Consider the following 16,945-nt stretch of genomic DNA (forward strand, 5'->3'; position numbering starts at 1 on the left):
CGCTTGGAAACTTTATAGTGGAAGAGCAGCGACAGATTTAGCAGCTAAGAAAAAGGGCATCCAAATTAAGCGTCAAAATGTAAGCTATGTGGACTGCAAGAAGAGGACCTGAACCATCTCTTGTGGCAATGTGATTTTGCTGATAAGACTTGGAATTGGCTGGCGGGAAAGTTCAAATTCAGAGCATGCTTTAGAAACAGCAGAGATGCAATGAGTCGGTCACGACAAGTGAGTCCCTTTCTGAAACAGTTGTGGACGGTGGCAATTAGTGGTAGCATGGTTGCTATTTGGAAAGTCAGAAATAGGGCACATTTTGAAGGAAGAACTCCCACACTTCAGTATTGTTTCAATCTGATTCAAAAAGAGATTCATAATGCGGCTACTCTCTCGACAGCTCACACCCATAACTCTTTACAAGAACGGGAGATTACTCGAATTTGGGGATTGAGCATGAGACCCACAGCAGCCCCGAGGGTTCAGCAGGGCATTTGGCTGCCGCCGGCCTCTGGTCAAGTCAAAATTAATACCGATGGTGCTGCTAAAGGTAATCAAGGTCAGGCGGGGTATGGGTCATCCTTTAGGGATCATGATGGGAATTTTCTGCTAATTCGTGGAAAAGGGCTGGGCAAAGCTACAAGTTATTGGGCAGAGAGCATGGGTATCTTGGAAAGTGTGGAAATCGCTATTGAGCAAGGATGGCTGAATGTGTGGGTGGAATCAGATGCGGCTGCTGCGGTTTTGGCTTACACTTCCAATTCAATGCCGTAGCAGATGAAGTACAGATGGCAGAATTGCATGAAGAGACTACATTTCTTTTACCTCTCTCACATATGGAGGGAAGGGAATATCGTGGCGGATGCCATAGCCAAAAAAGCCTCAAACCTAGAGAAAGATCAGTTAATTGTTTGTAATGAAAAACCCCCATGGATTCATAAATGGGAGGTGCCTTACCAAACCTTTACGCGATTTGCTTGAACCAAGTAGATTAGGGGGAGTGATGTCCTGTTAATGTACTTGTATAATACTTTCCTTTAATAGAATTCTTAACTTACTTAGCAAAAAAAAAAAGAAATAGTGTATAGGGGAGAAGATGAAAGGAGTAAAAATGAAGGATGTGGTGAACTTTCTATTTATAGAAAGGAAATGGAGCCATTTTCTGACCGTTGTGGTGGTGGTTTTATGAAAATGTAGGAAATATAAGACATACGTAGGTAGAAAATTGAAATGGAAACATGTAAATAAAATATCTGACATAAATAAAATACAAGGCCAGGAAAATAAAACGTCTACTGGGAATCCTCAAGGGCTGCTGAAGAAGAACTAGGAGTCCTACGACGGAGGGCAAGACAAGCTCCCATGGAGACTAACTGCTCTTGGATATCGCCTAGAGTATGCATCACCTAGGCTTGAAACTGGTGCTGGTTTGCCATGAGCATTCGCTATGGCGAGTAGTCAGCTGATCCTGAAATGCATTCATGGAAGTGCACATTTCTTGCTTAAATTCGCACATGGTGTCGGTCAGTGAATCGTGGCGAGTGCTGATATCCTCCCTAAATTCGCCCATGTAATGTTCCATCGATACTTGGCGAGTATACATGTCTCACATGCCACTGTTCATAGTGCGTAGAGCATCTATAGGACGGCTCATCTGGCTCATAGCAGCCTCATCAAAGAAAGGTGGAGGGGGGGGAGGTGGAGTCACGTTATCGTGTTCCGCTGTCATGCGTGTTGTGGGTTCCTATGGGAACTATATGCACTTCTTGAAAACATGCATATTCTCATATTGCAGCATAGGAACTAAAGGTGTAGCAGATAGGAAACCCAAATTTATCATAACTTGCGTGACAAGAACGGCAAGAGGAGTTGACCTGAGTATGGCGTGAGTAATGATGTCGAATAGAAAGGTCACAATGCAGAAGTTTCCCTTTCGCTCCGGGAGGACCCATAGTAGGTGGAGAAATATCTTGTTAATGTCAGATGGCTTAGAGGTGCCAATGACATTCTGACCCAGCCATTGAGTCACGGCAAGTTTGTTCCGACATAGAAAACATTGATAAGCGCATTTCCCAACAAGATTATAATCACCCTCAATTAGCGTGTCGATCAAGAGGTTGTAAGTCCGTGGATACACAGATTGCTATTGCATCAGGACATGGTTGACGAAAGATATGCCAGTAATCCCAGAGATCAAGGCGGGTGTGACTTGGCAGGGCACATCGTCGATAGTGACCCAAAAATAGTCACCATTAAAACCGCCATTGTTGTAGAACTTCAACACCAAATCCATCAAATAAAGACCACCATTGACATACAACAAATACTCTTAACCTCGAGCTTGAATTTCAGTATCAAAAAATGGGGAAAACATCCCATTTCCAAATAGTGATCCAAAATTCCATTCTACTGAAATTCGCCTGTTTCCGGCCATTTGGGGATCTGAGGAAGAGGATGGGTATTGTTTTGAGATGAGAGAAAGAATTTGAAGTTGGTGGCAGAACAAAAATTGAAACGGGGTTGTGGTGGTCTCATGCGAGACTGGATTTGAACTGCGGGCTATCTCGTGCGAGAATTTATTTGAGGGGAGTGAGATTCGGTTTTGTGAGAGAAGAAATAAGGGAATGGTGAGGTGTCTCGGGTTATAAATGGGCCGAGAATCACGAGATTTGGTCGGGCCCAATTTTTTTCCCAAGCCCAAATCAAACCTAAAAAATGTAAACGCTCACACATGACTCGTTTGGACTCCAAATTGGATAAATGAGCTACCGAAATGATCGGCATGAAAAATGTCATCTAATTTGATGTGGCATGCTCAAAGGCCAAAGGAATTTTTGAAAAGAAAGAAGGATGTTTTATTTATAAACAATGGATTTTTTTTATATGGTTTTATTTCTATACAAAGGAGATTAATGTGAACAACACTGGATGGCCAGAAGACTCTCAATCTAAACTCTCAGGCAACTGTCATGTCAACTATGGAGCGAACCCAATCCAGCTAGATTGTGGCTTCACCTTTATGTATTATGGGTCTAGGGTGCAGGACGGTACCATCCTTGACCATGCGTGCTACGGTCTAATAATATTACCCTTATTACATATGGCTAACCTCAAACCGCCCCGAAGGGAACTCAAAGTAACCAATATCTAGAGGTTAGCCTGGTGGAATCCATTACCCGTGTCTCAAGTAGGCAACATCGAGGTTGAACACAAATCTCTTTGTGCACAGCGTTAATGCAAGGGGAATTTTAAAAGACCTTAACATATACATATATATAAGGTGAGTCTTTTAACGTCAAATCCTCAAGACGAATCCCACCTTGTGGGAGGAACGACCTGGCAAAGTTGATCTCGAGTTGCTGGTGTCAAACAAATGTATACGTTAAAATAAACACCATCACCAAAAGGCTGAAAACTGGGGCAGTTAGGGGTTTGACAATGCATACACCACCCCATCCTGCGCGCACGTCGTCGACGAGCAAAAGTACTGCGACCTTGTCCAATTCGAGAGGGGTGAGACTTTGTCCAAATGACAATTTGAACGTGGGCAGGAAAAGAGTAGAAAAGGGTGGAGAAAGAAGGAGGAGAAATTTTTGGAACCCATCGTTTACCAGTAGGAACGTTTGCTCGCATTTCATAAGACATTTATACTCAATTCTAAAATAGAGATTTTGTAGACTACGGCTCCGGCGCTTGCAACCACACAATTCAAAGTAATTTTGAGATCATAAAATAAAAGATGGCCCGACTACCAATATGACGTACCCTCTACAAAAAACAAGATTGAGTACGCCAACTAAACATCTAGTCTATGTAGACTGGATCCTAAAGAAGAGTCTGATCAACAGTTGGGAAGCGTAACTCGTGGTAATGTTTGAGGCGTTGGCCATTTACTTGAAATTCTCTGTTATCTTGTGGATTAAACAAAAAGATTGCCCCATAATAGGTCACAGCTGACGCAATGAAAGGACCAGACCATCGTGTTTTCAATTTACCTGGAAAAATGTGTAATCTGGAGTTGTAAAATAAAACTTTTTATCCAATTTTGAGATCTTTACTCAAAATGTGCTTGTCGTGCACTCTTTTCATATTAGGTTTGTAGGATTTTGAGAGATCATAAGCATCACTCTGAATCTCCTCAAGCTCATTTAATTGTAGTTTTTACTTCTCACCTGCCGCGTTGATATTATAATTAAGGCTTTTGATGGCCCATAGAGCACGATGCTCAAGTTCAACCAGCAGATGACAAGGTTTTCCAAAAACAATACGGTAAGGAGACATCCCTATTGGTGTTTTAAAGGTTGTTCGGTATGCCCACAAGGCATCCGATAAGCAGAGAGACTAGTCTTTCCTTAAGTGATTGATAGTTTTCTCTATAATGGACTTTATCTCTCTGTTGGAGACTTCCACTTGGCCACTCATCTGTGGGTGATACGGAGTAGCAACTTTGTGAGTAACTCCATATTTCTTCATTAAAACCCCAAAAATTTTATAACAAAAATGTATACCCCCATCACTGATGATAGCTTTGGGGACACCAAAACGATAGAAAATGTTTTCTTTTACAAATTTCATGACAGTCTTATGGTCATTTGAGCGACATGTGAGTGCCTCAATCTATTTGGACACATTGTCCACAGCGACTAGAATGTAGAGAAAACCTTGAGAAATAGAGAAGGGTCCCATAAAATCAATGCCCCAAACATCAAAAATTTCCACGATTAAAATGGGATTTAGAGGCATCATATTGCATTGGGTAATGCGACCTAGGTGCTGACAATGAATGCAAGCTTTGCAATGTTCGTGCGCATCGTGAAAAAGGGTAGGCCAGTAAAAACCACATTATAAAACCTTGGCCGTAGTTTCTTTCCCACTGAAATGACCACCGCAAGATTGTTCATGGCTAAAAGATAACACGTCGGTGTGTTCCCAGTCGAGAATGCAGAGATGAATGAGTTGGTCAGAACAATACTTAAAGAGGTAGGGGTCATCCCAAAAATAATATTTTACAGTGGATAAGAATTTTTTATGATCAGGGCGTGACTAATAGGAAGGAACTTCCTTAGTAACTAGGTAGTTAACGATATCTGCGTACCATGGAGAGGAGAAAATGGAGTACAAATGCTCGTCCAGGAAGGAATCACAGATGGCGTCAGAATCACTATCAATGTCACCAACCAGCCTTGATAAATGATCGGCCACCACATTTTCAGTTCCTTTCTTATCTTTGATTTCAGAGGTGAATTCTTGCAAAAGGAGGATCCAGTAGAACAATCTTTGTTTCGCATCCTTTTTCGCGAGTAGGTATCGAAGTGCGGCATGGTCAGTATATACGATGGTTGAAGATCCGACCAAGTAAGGGCAAAACTTATCCAAAGCATAGACAACATCTAGGAACTCTTTCTCAGTTGTCGTGTAATTACGTTGAGCGTTATTGAGTTTTACTAGCGTAGTAAATGACAACAGGTTTGTCATCACGTCGTTGGCCTAGTACGGCGCCAATAGCAAAGTCGCTAGCGTCACACATCAATTCGAATGGTTGAGACCAATCAGGGGGTTGAATGATAGGAGCAGTAGTCAGGGCAATTTTTAAAGTTTCAAAAGCTTGTCTGCAATTGAAATTAAAGTCGAAGACCGCATCCTTAAGCAGGAGATTGGTTAAGGGTCGAGTAACTTTTGGTTAAGGGTCGAGTAACTTTAGAAAAATCCTGAATGAATCGTCTGTAAAACCCGGCGTAGCCTAAAAAGGCACGGATATCGCGAACTGTTCGGGGGATAGGTAGAGAAGTAATTTTAACAATTTTAGCTTTATCAACCTCTATCCCGTCTTTTGAAACAATATGACCTAGAACAATTCCTTTGGTAACCATGAAATGACACTTCTCCCAATTAAGTACCAGATTTTTCTCTTCACAACCACTTAACACTTTAGAATGGTTGGATAGGCAGTCATTAAAGGAGTTTCCATAAATGGAAAAGTTGTCCATGAAGACTTCCATATAACGTTCCACCATATCACTGAAAATGTGAAGCATGCAGCATTGTAAAGTACCAGGGGCATTGCAAAGACCAAAAGGCATTTGTTTGTATGCAAAGGTTCCAAAAGGACATGTGAAAGTTATCTTTTCTTGATCAGCTGGATCGATGATAATTTGGAAGTAGCTGGAATAGCCGTCAAGAAAACAGTAGTAAGCATGACCGGCTAAACATTTCAGCATCTAGTCAACAAATGAAAGAGGGAAGTTATCTTTACGTGTTACGGCATTAAGTTTGCGATAGTTGATAATATGTAAAACACAAGTTTTACCTACGAATAAGCGATTAACCTCGAACGTAAGTAAAACTAGAACTATTTTACGTCTAATGTTATCAAAGTTTTCTACACTCTCAATGCTATTGCACTAAGTAAAGTAGAGAATTCGTTCCACTCCTAGTTCTTCAGAATTCAATGCTAACTAAGATTATCAGTCTATCAAAGTTAATGAGAGTAACACGAAAATCATACTACGATGGAAATTATACTAACAAGATACGAATAATTCAACTACGAAATACTAAATTGATACTATGATAAGGAATTAGGGGGGATTGATTCTACCTTAACTCGACTTAATTTACTAATGAAGAATCATCATAATCCGAATTGAAATGCTTTCACATAACAATTGGGTCTTCCTAATCCCTAGTTGTTCATGGTAATCTCTACCAACTAACAACTAGCATGTGAAACAATCAAACTCATTCTCATGGTGAACTAATTGTTTTCTAGAATGGAATGGATTATTATGTCTATTCTACGCTAATCGAAATCAAGTTTTCATCAAGGCTTCTTCAACCCCCTTTAATGGAGGTTTTAGCCTAAAATCATTATACTATCACTTCTCAAACAAGAACTCATAGAACAACCCATTATTGAATAAATGGTTAACTTATAAATCTAATTTGAACAATAATAATAATGATTTCAATTGAATTAAAAGAAGATTTAAAACTAAATTAGCATTAAGATTATGAATACCAATTATCAAGGAAACAAACTAATTATGAATTTAAGACAACTAAATCTAAATAAGAATTGAATCAATAAACTAAATTGAAATGAAAAACTAATATTTTATTATAAAACTAAATCTGATTCTAAATCATAATCTACTTTATTCTAAAACTAATTAATTGAATGTAAAAACTAGATCTAAAATTATTGGCTAATGGCTAACTAAAAACTAGAATGCTTAAGTGCTAAGTCTTGTGTCTTGAAATGGAGGAGACAAGATCCACTTTTTCGTGCATGGGCTGAGGAGCCATGTTTTGGGCCGGAAAATCGAGCCCAAAACCTAATTTCTTCAGTCCACAGAGGCCTTTTCAACTAGATTTTGCTTCAATAGACTTTTCGTCCACTTCTGCTCCTCTGATTGGGTCAAGGTTTAAACCATTGGAAATCTCTTTCCAATGCAGTTGTTTTGATATAAGGTAGGCCCAATTCTGAGGTCTGAGTCCAAAGATACGGTCTTCGGAAGTTATGTTGACTTTTGTGCGCTGTTTCTACTCGCGTTGATTTTGACTTTTCAGCTTTTACCGGGCTTTAAAAATGCTTTTTATCCTTGAATCTTGGCCTTTAATCACAGAACTTCTTAGCAACCAACCATTGCTCCTTTATCTCGCAAAAGTGACACATTTCTACACATAATTGACTATAATGCCTGAAATACATAAAAACACGTAATCAACATTAACTCTTATTTATTACTCGCATAATTGGTCTAAAGTATTATTGTTAAAGGGTTAAAACTACAGTTTTGGGCTCTTATCAAACCACCCCCAAATAGTATTTTGCTTGTCCTCAAACAAATATGAGATATTAGAATAAGTGACCAAAAATGTAGTTCTAACTATTCTCATTTCGCCGAGTGCGATTGCATTGACCATATGCAATAAGGCCTTAAACCACTAGGAATTCCCTAGTGAACGAGTTATAGCCTCGTGAGAGTTTTCCAGTGAAGGTACTCACAAACTTCATCTATACTACAACGACTAAGAAATAAAACTATTGTTTCCTTATTTATGCTCCCAATTATCTATATATCTCACTAGTAATGAATATAGAATAATCAAGTCGAAACCTAAGCTAATATATGCATAATAATCAATCATCTACGAATAAACATATATGCAATGAGTAATACTATGAAATACACTAACAGGTCCGTTTCTGAAAACTTGGAATAGCGTCCTTAAGTAGGTCCTCACATAAATGTCAAGACAAAAACCACTCTGATTTGTCTGCTCAAGTTTTGCTACTCCAGTGCGCATTGGGCACACTTTACCTTACAATCTCAATGACACACAAGGAAGCCGAAGTCGATCAAACACATCTGCCACTTACTATCACACTAACATGTTCCTAATTGAGCTAGAGGTCCTTATTAGGTGTTGCGGGGATTAGGAGATGGTTTAAGAAGGAAGGAAATGGATATTCAAAAAAGGACAAGTTTGAGATAATAAAGTCTTCATATTATGTAACTAGAGAAAACCTTGTTCTTTACTTTTGCTTCTACACTTTGTTTCCATCCTTAGCCATATTTTTCTTTTTCTTTGGCTTTTGACTCCTTTGATTCTATTTTTGGAGTTCTAACTCTTTATTTTCTTTTATATATATTTTATTTTATTTTATTTTATTTTTTATTTGGATGGAAACTTTCTTTTCTTATTTGAAGCGACTAATCAAATTCTTGATTTCAAAGGTCTTTCTCTTTTCTATTCTTCATCTCTATTCTCAGACTCATTCACAGAATGGGTAGGCTGATTTTTATTTTTATTTTGTTTTGTAAAAGGTTAAAGGATTTGTGGTTTAGGAAAGGCTCAGAGGGACAACTAGCGGAAAATAATTTCATAAGGGTTGAATTTCTGGCTATATCGATCCAAAGAGGGCCTAAATTCTCGCTTAGGATATGGTATAGTGATCAAGCAAGTGGACATGTGATTTCTCTATCCGGATTTTACTTCTCCCTTATGTCATTTCTCAAATGTTTCACTCATATAAGGTTTTAGGCTATATTCTCACAGGATTTGTAGAATAAGTACTCTAGCCTAGATTTCATAAACTTACTGCCAAACAATCATAGATACTCATGTAATATTTTTATAGATAGATGCAAAGATTATTACCTACATATTAACCTAAGTTTCTAGAAACTATTCTAATGCAAAAGCTACGTGAGACTTCTAGATTATTAAGACCATAGAGAAAGAAAACAATACCAATATTCCTAAGTGTATAGCATAAAAAATTTATTTATATTTTTGAATTTTTGAATTTTTACTAGAAAACAAGTGCATATTGTACATACCTTAATTACACGTGTTTCTATGCCACCCCCAAACAAGAAGCATGATTTGTCCTCAAAGTATTGAAATAAAAAGGGTAGAAAAATACCATGGAAATGCGTGAAATTCTGGAATATCTGCAAAACAAGGTTAAAACATACTACTATAGAAAAAGAAAAACAGACGCAACTCTATAGGAGTTCCACCCGTTAGAATTAAATTGCTTGGGACATAAGTAGATACTAACTGAAACTAAAAACTTACCTTAACTCCAGCGTTTAAGCGTCGTCCTCATCCTCTTCTATAAAGAAATGAGGTTTCTTCGCATCCTGCCACGCCATGGTGATTTTTCAGGCTTCACGCTATTTATCATCTACAATCGCTAACCTGTTTAGCGCCACTTGGTCGGAAGGGGTGTAGGGGGCAACCCAATGAGGTTGCACCTACCATCCCGGCCAAGTCATAGCATGGAAAGATCGAATAATATAATTGGTGGATCTCACAATATCGACCCCAACCCAATCCGTGAAACGGGCACAAAAAACAGGGAAGAAACATAGCATAATATGGCAAACTAAAACAGACATAAGAAGGTACTTATGCCTCGTACTCTGGGCTCATGTTAAACTAGACATTAATGTCTTGGGAAGGTCATATAGCAGGCGTCCCTCAGCTAGAGCAAGGAAAACGTCGCAAGTGGCGTCATTCGCAGAAGAAAAATGCCTCCCCTAATATGTTTAGCATGATAAAGAACATGAACGTGCCAACGTTAAGGGACAAGCTACCAAGGGTTACGTTATATGTCCCTTGGTCCTCTACACAGAAAATGCCGGCCCCATAATTCTCATGCAAAAGCTCATAGTTGTAGGCAGAGAAATTATCAACTATGTAGCCCCATGGGTCTTGAATCTCAACAGGCATAGGAAGCTCAACAACAAAAGCCAACAAGAACTTGGTTATTTCCATTGTTTCGTCATCAATGTTGATGGAGAACATGTGTTCTCCATCCATCTGATAAAAGAATTTACAATGGTCATAAAAATACGAGATAAGTGCAGGATAGTAAAGTTCATCAAAACTTACCATTAAAGATTGTCATCCTGCTTGTATGATTACTTCACGAAACCACGCACCATAGGTGTCACTTTGGAACAAGTCTTCAAAAGACTATTCCAGTATGATACAAGGGGATGTCATCACAAAACTACTCTCTAGAACAACTGCAAACGATCCTGGAACAACCCACAAAAAATCAAAATTTTTCGTGCCTATGGATGTCAGAGTGCGGGGGGCACTCAAACTATGCCTTGTATGGGCGCGGGGTGCGCTCTGGTGATGATCGAGTTCTAGGCACTTAGGCGCAGGGCGCGCTCACTTTTTGCCTGGGATGGGCGGGGTGGCTATGATCGAGTGTTTTGAGCGCGGGTCGCGCTCGGATTTTGCCTTGTGAGGGCGCGTGATGCGCTCAGGTCTAAATTGAGTAACAGGCGGTTCAAGTGCAGGGCGCACTCCGTATAGCTTGAGTGCTAAAGTGAAGAAACAAAAGAGAAAAAAAAAATGAGAGTGCAAGGTTTGTAGTATGGGTTGTGAGTGTAAAATGAAGGAAGTATATATAGGATTTTAGTTTCTAAAACGAATTAACAAGTTGCCAAAAAGCTATAAAGCAATTGCCGGAAACAAAATATTTCCAAAACCTAAAACGGAAACAACCTATATTCCTTATTCCAAAACAAACCTAATATCTTTTAGGTTGAATTTAGAATAGCAACTTCCTAACTCATCAAAATTTCATCCTACCACAATATCTAATCATAGTCATACCAATATCGGCAATATTCCCAACAATCATCGCAAAATTACTTCTAAAATTGTGGATCATATAAAAACCATGCTAAAAGAAATAATATCACCCCCAAACAATTTGGGAATGTGGGATTAACACACAAATCAAAGTATAATTTGAAAAGAACCACATTAAATTCAAATTCAAATTCAAATACAATTAACTACCGAATACAAATTTAACTACTAAATTCAAAATTAACATCCGAACTAATAAAAACAATAAAAACAACATCAATCAATAAATTCCCTAAACCACGCGCTACTGGTTGAAGATGGAACATGAGTAGAAGATGGGTCCTGAGATCCCAATGAATATGTAAAACGCAAGTTTTACCTACAAATAAGCAATTAAACTCGAACGTAAGTAAAACTAGAACTATTTTACGTCTAATGTTATCAAAGTTTTCTACACTCTCGATGCTATTGCACTAAGTAGAGTAGAGAATTCGTTCCACTCCTAGTTCTTCAGAATTCAATACTAACTAAGATTATCAATCTATCAAACTTAATGAGAGTAATACGAAAATTATACTACGATGGAAATTATACTAATAAGATACGAATAATTCAACTACGGAATACTAAATTGATACTATGATAAGGAATTAGGGGGGATTGATTCTACCTTAACTCGACTTAATTTACTAATGTAATGAAGAATTGTCGTAATCCGAATTGAAATGCTTTCGCATAACAATTGGGTCTTCCTAATCCCTAGTTGTTCATGATAATCTCTACCAACTAACAACTAGTATGTGAAATAATCAAACCCATTCTCATGGTGAACTAATTGTTTTCTAGAATGGAATGGATTATTACGTCTATTCTACGCTAATCGAAATCAAGTTTTTATCAAGGATTCTTCAACCCTCTAATGGAGGTTTTAGCCTAAAATCATTACACTATCACTTCTCAAACAAGAACTCATATAACAACCCATTATTGAATAAATGGTTAACTTATAAATCTAATTTGAACAATAATAATAATGATTTCAATTGAATTAAAATAAGATTTAAAACTAAATTAGCACTAAGATTATGAATACTAATTATCAAGGAAACAAACTAATTATGAATTTAAGACAACTAAATCTAAATAAGAATTGAATCAATAAACTAAATTGAAATGAAAAACTAATACTTTATTTTAAAACTAAATCTGATTCTAAATCATAATCTACTTTGTTCTAAAACTAATTATTTGAATGTAAAAACTAGATCTAAAATTATTGGCTAATGGCTAACTAAAAACTAGAATGCTTAAGAGCTAAGTCTTGTGTCTTGAAATAGAGGAGACAAGATCCACTTTTTCATGCATGGGCTGAGGAGCTATGTTTTGGGCCGGAAAATTGAGCCCAAAACCCAATTTCTTCAGTCCACAGAGGACTTTTCAGTTGGATTTTGCTTCAATATACTTTTTGCCCACTTTTGGTCCTCTGATTGGGTCAAGGTTTGGACCATTTGAAATCTCTTTCCAATGCGATCGTTTTGACATAAGGTAGGCCTAATTCCGAGGTCTGAGTCTAAAGATACGGTCTTCGGAAGTTCTTTTGACTTTTGTGCGCTATTTCTGCTCGCGTTGACTTTGACTTTTCAGCTTTGACCAGGCTTTAAAATCACTTTTTCTCTTTGAATCTTGGCCTTTAATCACAGAACTTCTTAGCAACCAACTCTTGCTCCTTTATCTCGCAAAAGTGACATATTTTTGCACATAATCGACTCCAATACCTGAAATACATAAAAACACGTAATCAGCATTAACTCTTATTTATTACTCGTATAATTGGTCTAAAAGTATTATTTTTAAGGGGTTAAAACTGTATTTTTGGGCTCTTATCAATAGTCAATGCAAATTCTCTATTTCACTGGAATGCGAATGGAGATGCATTTATCATTTTCATTTCGCACAACTGTAATGCCGGACTTCTTTAGAACAACGTGGACAAAACTAACCCAAACACTATCAGAGATAGGGTATATAATACCTGCATCAAGTAAACATAAAACTTCCTCCCTCACCACCTCTTTCATGGCGAGGTTAAGGCGACATTGTGGTTCCCGCGATGTCTTTGTGTCGTCATATAGATGTATGCAATGCGTGCATACACTAGGGTGTATTCCTTTGATATCATCTAAGGACCAACCAATAGCGGAGCGGTGTTCACTAATGACATGAATCAAATGCGCTTCTTCGTCGGTAGTCAAGTGGGAAGAAATTATTATAAGGTGACTTCCATTGGGATCGAGATGCACGTACTTCAAATCATAGGGTAGAGGTTTTAAATCTGGAGTTGGAGGATTGGGGATCAAGGATTCATGAGGGACCGCCTCTTCAATGGAAAAGAGCAAGTCAAGTTCTTCTAAATCGGTTGGTAACGTAGTAGTAGGGTCAAATAGTGGTACTGACTCTAATAATGCATGGACATCCTTAATGTACGAGTCATCGTCAAACTCAAGATTATCAAAAGAAAGAAATTGGTATACCTCGTCTGCGGGAAAAGAGTTTGTGAAATATTCCTGTGCCAGACTATCAACCACGCTAATCTCACCCTCAATGTCAGAATTGGGAAGTTGTTTCATTAAGTTGAACACATTGACTTTTACAGAAAGGTTCCTGAAAGACATTGTCATTGAACCATCCCGACAATTGATGAGAGCATTAGCAGTTGCAAGAAATGGACATCCTAAAATGATAGGAATGGAGTCACAAGCAACTTCGGTATCTAGAATGATAAAATCAAATAGGTAGTAAAAATCTTGGACCTTAACTAGGACGTTTTCTACTATGCCCTTTAGGTACTTGATGGAGCGGTCCGCGAGTTGCAGGGTCATGCTGGTAGGTTTTAATTCATGAAAACCTAACTACTTGAATAAGTAGTATGGAAGTAAGTTAACACTCGCACCTAGGTCTAAAAGGGCAGTAGCGATATGCTTGTCGCCTAACGTGCATGACACAGTTGGTCGACCTGGGTCTTTGTATTTAACCACACCATTAGTAGCAGTAATAGAGGGAAACTGCTCAGTGAGGAACGCTTGTTGAGGAACATTTGTTCATCGTTTGGTGGTGCACATGTCCTTCAAAAACTTGGCATGCTTGGGCAAATGCTTAAGTGTATCGAGAAAAGGTAGGTTTATGGTCAAATTTTTGAAGGTTTCTCAGATCTCATCAAAATGCTTGTCAGGTTTGTTCTTTACTAAACGGGTAGGGAACGGAGCTTTTAGGTGGAATCGCGCATATGGATCAGTGGCGTCTTTCCCTAGGGACGTGGTTGCCGATTTGGAAGGAATAACTTCATCCGCTATAGGTTACGAGGTAGGAGTTGGAAGGACGTCAGCCGCAGCTTCTGTCGGTTGAATGTCTGGCATGCCTATGTGATTGTTGACAGTTTGGCCAAAACGAAGGGTGGTGATGGCATTTACCTCATCCTGGCTAGGATTACTAGATCATGGTGCATTGGTGAATTCAAAAGCAGTGTTTGTAAGCTTAGGGTTGGGAACTGCTTGGTCAGGGAACATGCCCTTTTGACTTTTATCTTGTGCTAACAGCTGAAGAGACTATTGGATAGATGCTAGGATTTGAGACTATTGATTCATGTAAGTCAGTAAAGTTTCAGCCGTTTTATTGGCAGTGGATTGTACTAGTTGGGCAGCAGGAATAAGTTCACGGTTATTGTTTACGGATTGATTTTGGTACCCATAACCTGGATTAGCGGGAACAAGGTTATGGTTGTTTTGGTACCCTATATTGGTGCTGTTGGGAAACTGACTTTTCCCTTGTGGGAATTGTTGAGGATTCCCTTGATGGTAGGAATTGTAGTTCGTGGATGGCCGTACAGAAAGGTTGTTGAAACCCGGAGGAGCTGGCTATTGGGCAGGGATACGCCAAGCGAAATTCGGATGTTGTCGCCAAGGTGTATTAGGGATGTTGAAAGCACAAGCCTCTTCAGATGGTTGGGGAGGGCACTCGTATGCCAAAGGGCAATATGAATCGGAGTTCTTAGGACTTAAGCAAAGAAGACATGAGGAAGCATTGCCGGCCATGACTTGTTTGAGTTTTTTATTATTCACTTGAACCGAAAAAGCATCGACCTTTTTAGTTAGGGACTCGATCAGAGTTTTTAATTCTGGATCGGGTTTGACCTCGAACATAGACGTAACTTTGGTAGGAGTGTCTTTAGAAAATCTGGAAGAATCAGTGTTACCCCAATGGGTGTTTCGTGAAGTCTGTTTCTCAAGAAAAGTGTATGCCAATAGCGCCTTTGTCCATGAAACAGTCGTTGTTCATGATATCTAGTGTTTCCTTTTGATGGTCAGAGAGGCCATTAAAAAATGACCGGACTAAGACAGTAGTGTCGAGTTAATGATGGGGACATTCGAGAAGCAGATCAGTAAATCTGCTCCATGCTTCCGTAAAGGATTCATGGGAATGCTGGTGAAAGAATTGAATCTTCTAAAGCATCTCTATAGTTTTCTTCTGAGTATAGAACTTTATCATGAGTGCTTGTACAAGCTTGGCCCATGTGTCAAGGGATTACGGCACTTCTCCCGTGAGCCAAACTGATGCTTTATCAGCTAAGGTGAAGGGAAACAACCTAAGCAAGACTTGTTCGTTGGTAACGGTCGGATGGTGGAAAGTGGTGGCCACTTGCTGGATCCTACGAAGGTGATTGTATGGTTTTTCATGGTCTAGACCATGGTAAACAGGTAACAATCTGAAAACATTTGGCGGAATGCGAAAATCACCTGCAATCTCATCGAGTTTAATGCAGGAAGCAGATCCTTCCTGTAAGGCAGTATAGAAATCCAAAAGGGTTTCTCTACTATGGGATTTTCCTGGGCCATAACTATGGGAGGTAATGGCAACTAGGATATTTGACGAGGTTGGTTTACAGATGAAGAACTATGTCTAGGGGTAACTTATGCAGTTGTTTATCGTATTTCCGACAACAATATGTATGTTCTAATTCCTTATTAGTACCAGACCGTAGTCTCATGCAAACACAAATTTTAATTATAAGCTCATAAGGAATGAATTATAACATGAGGATTAGTTATTACGGAAGGAGGGAGGTGAACCACGTCCTCCTGAGTTGTTGCTAACATGAGCAGGTATGCTAGGATAACGTGTTAATATTCCAGCAGCCAGGTCACATGAGAGAATTGAGAGAGGTTTTCCGTGCTAACACGTTCCTTAATTAGAGAACCTCAATCTTTCACGTTTGCTAGACATTGATAGAATAGGATGATGATTGATGATGGTATATTATGATTATTATATAATTATCATGAAATTTTTTTATTTTTTTTTTTTTTTTTTTTTTTTTTTTTACGTAATTAATGTATTATGGAGAAGGGGGGAAAGCACAAGTAATATAATATATTCACACAACCGTATATGTAGCCTCAACATGTGCTTAGATTACGAAACATGCACATAAAGACGAGAAATGCCAAAATAGATGACTAATCATGCAATTAGCACATGCTAGTTATACACAGGAAGGCTACACATGCAACCCTTTATTACTCATACGTGAATAGAAACACGTCCTACGTATGCAATAATATATAGCTACGCATACATAAAATATAACCTATACGTGCAACTAGATGCGAGGTAGAGGAATATCGAGAACGAACTCATGCAAAGTAATGCTGCGTATGTGAATAGATGTAACATACACATACAAAAATAATCTAAACAGGCGGGTTAAAATCATGCAGACATCCAAATATATTTGAATCATATTAACCGTATTAACGTCAATATGCAATGACGA

The sequence above is a fragment of the Coptis chinensis genome, chromosome 8 (genome assembly GCF_015680905.1).
Source record: "Coptis chinensis isolate HL-2020 chromosome 8, ASM1568090v1, whole genome shotgun sequence".
NCBI lineage: Eukaryota > Viridiplantae > Streptophyta > Magnoliopsida > Ranunculales > Ranunculaceae > Coptis > Coptis chinensis.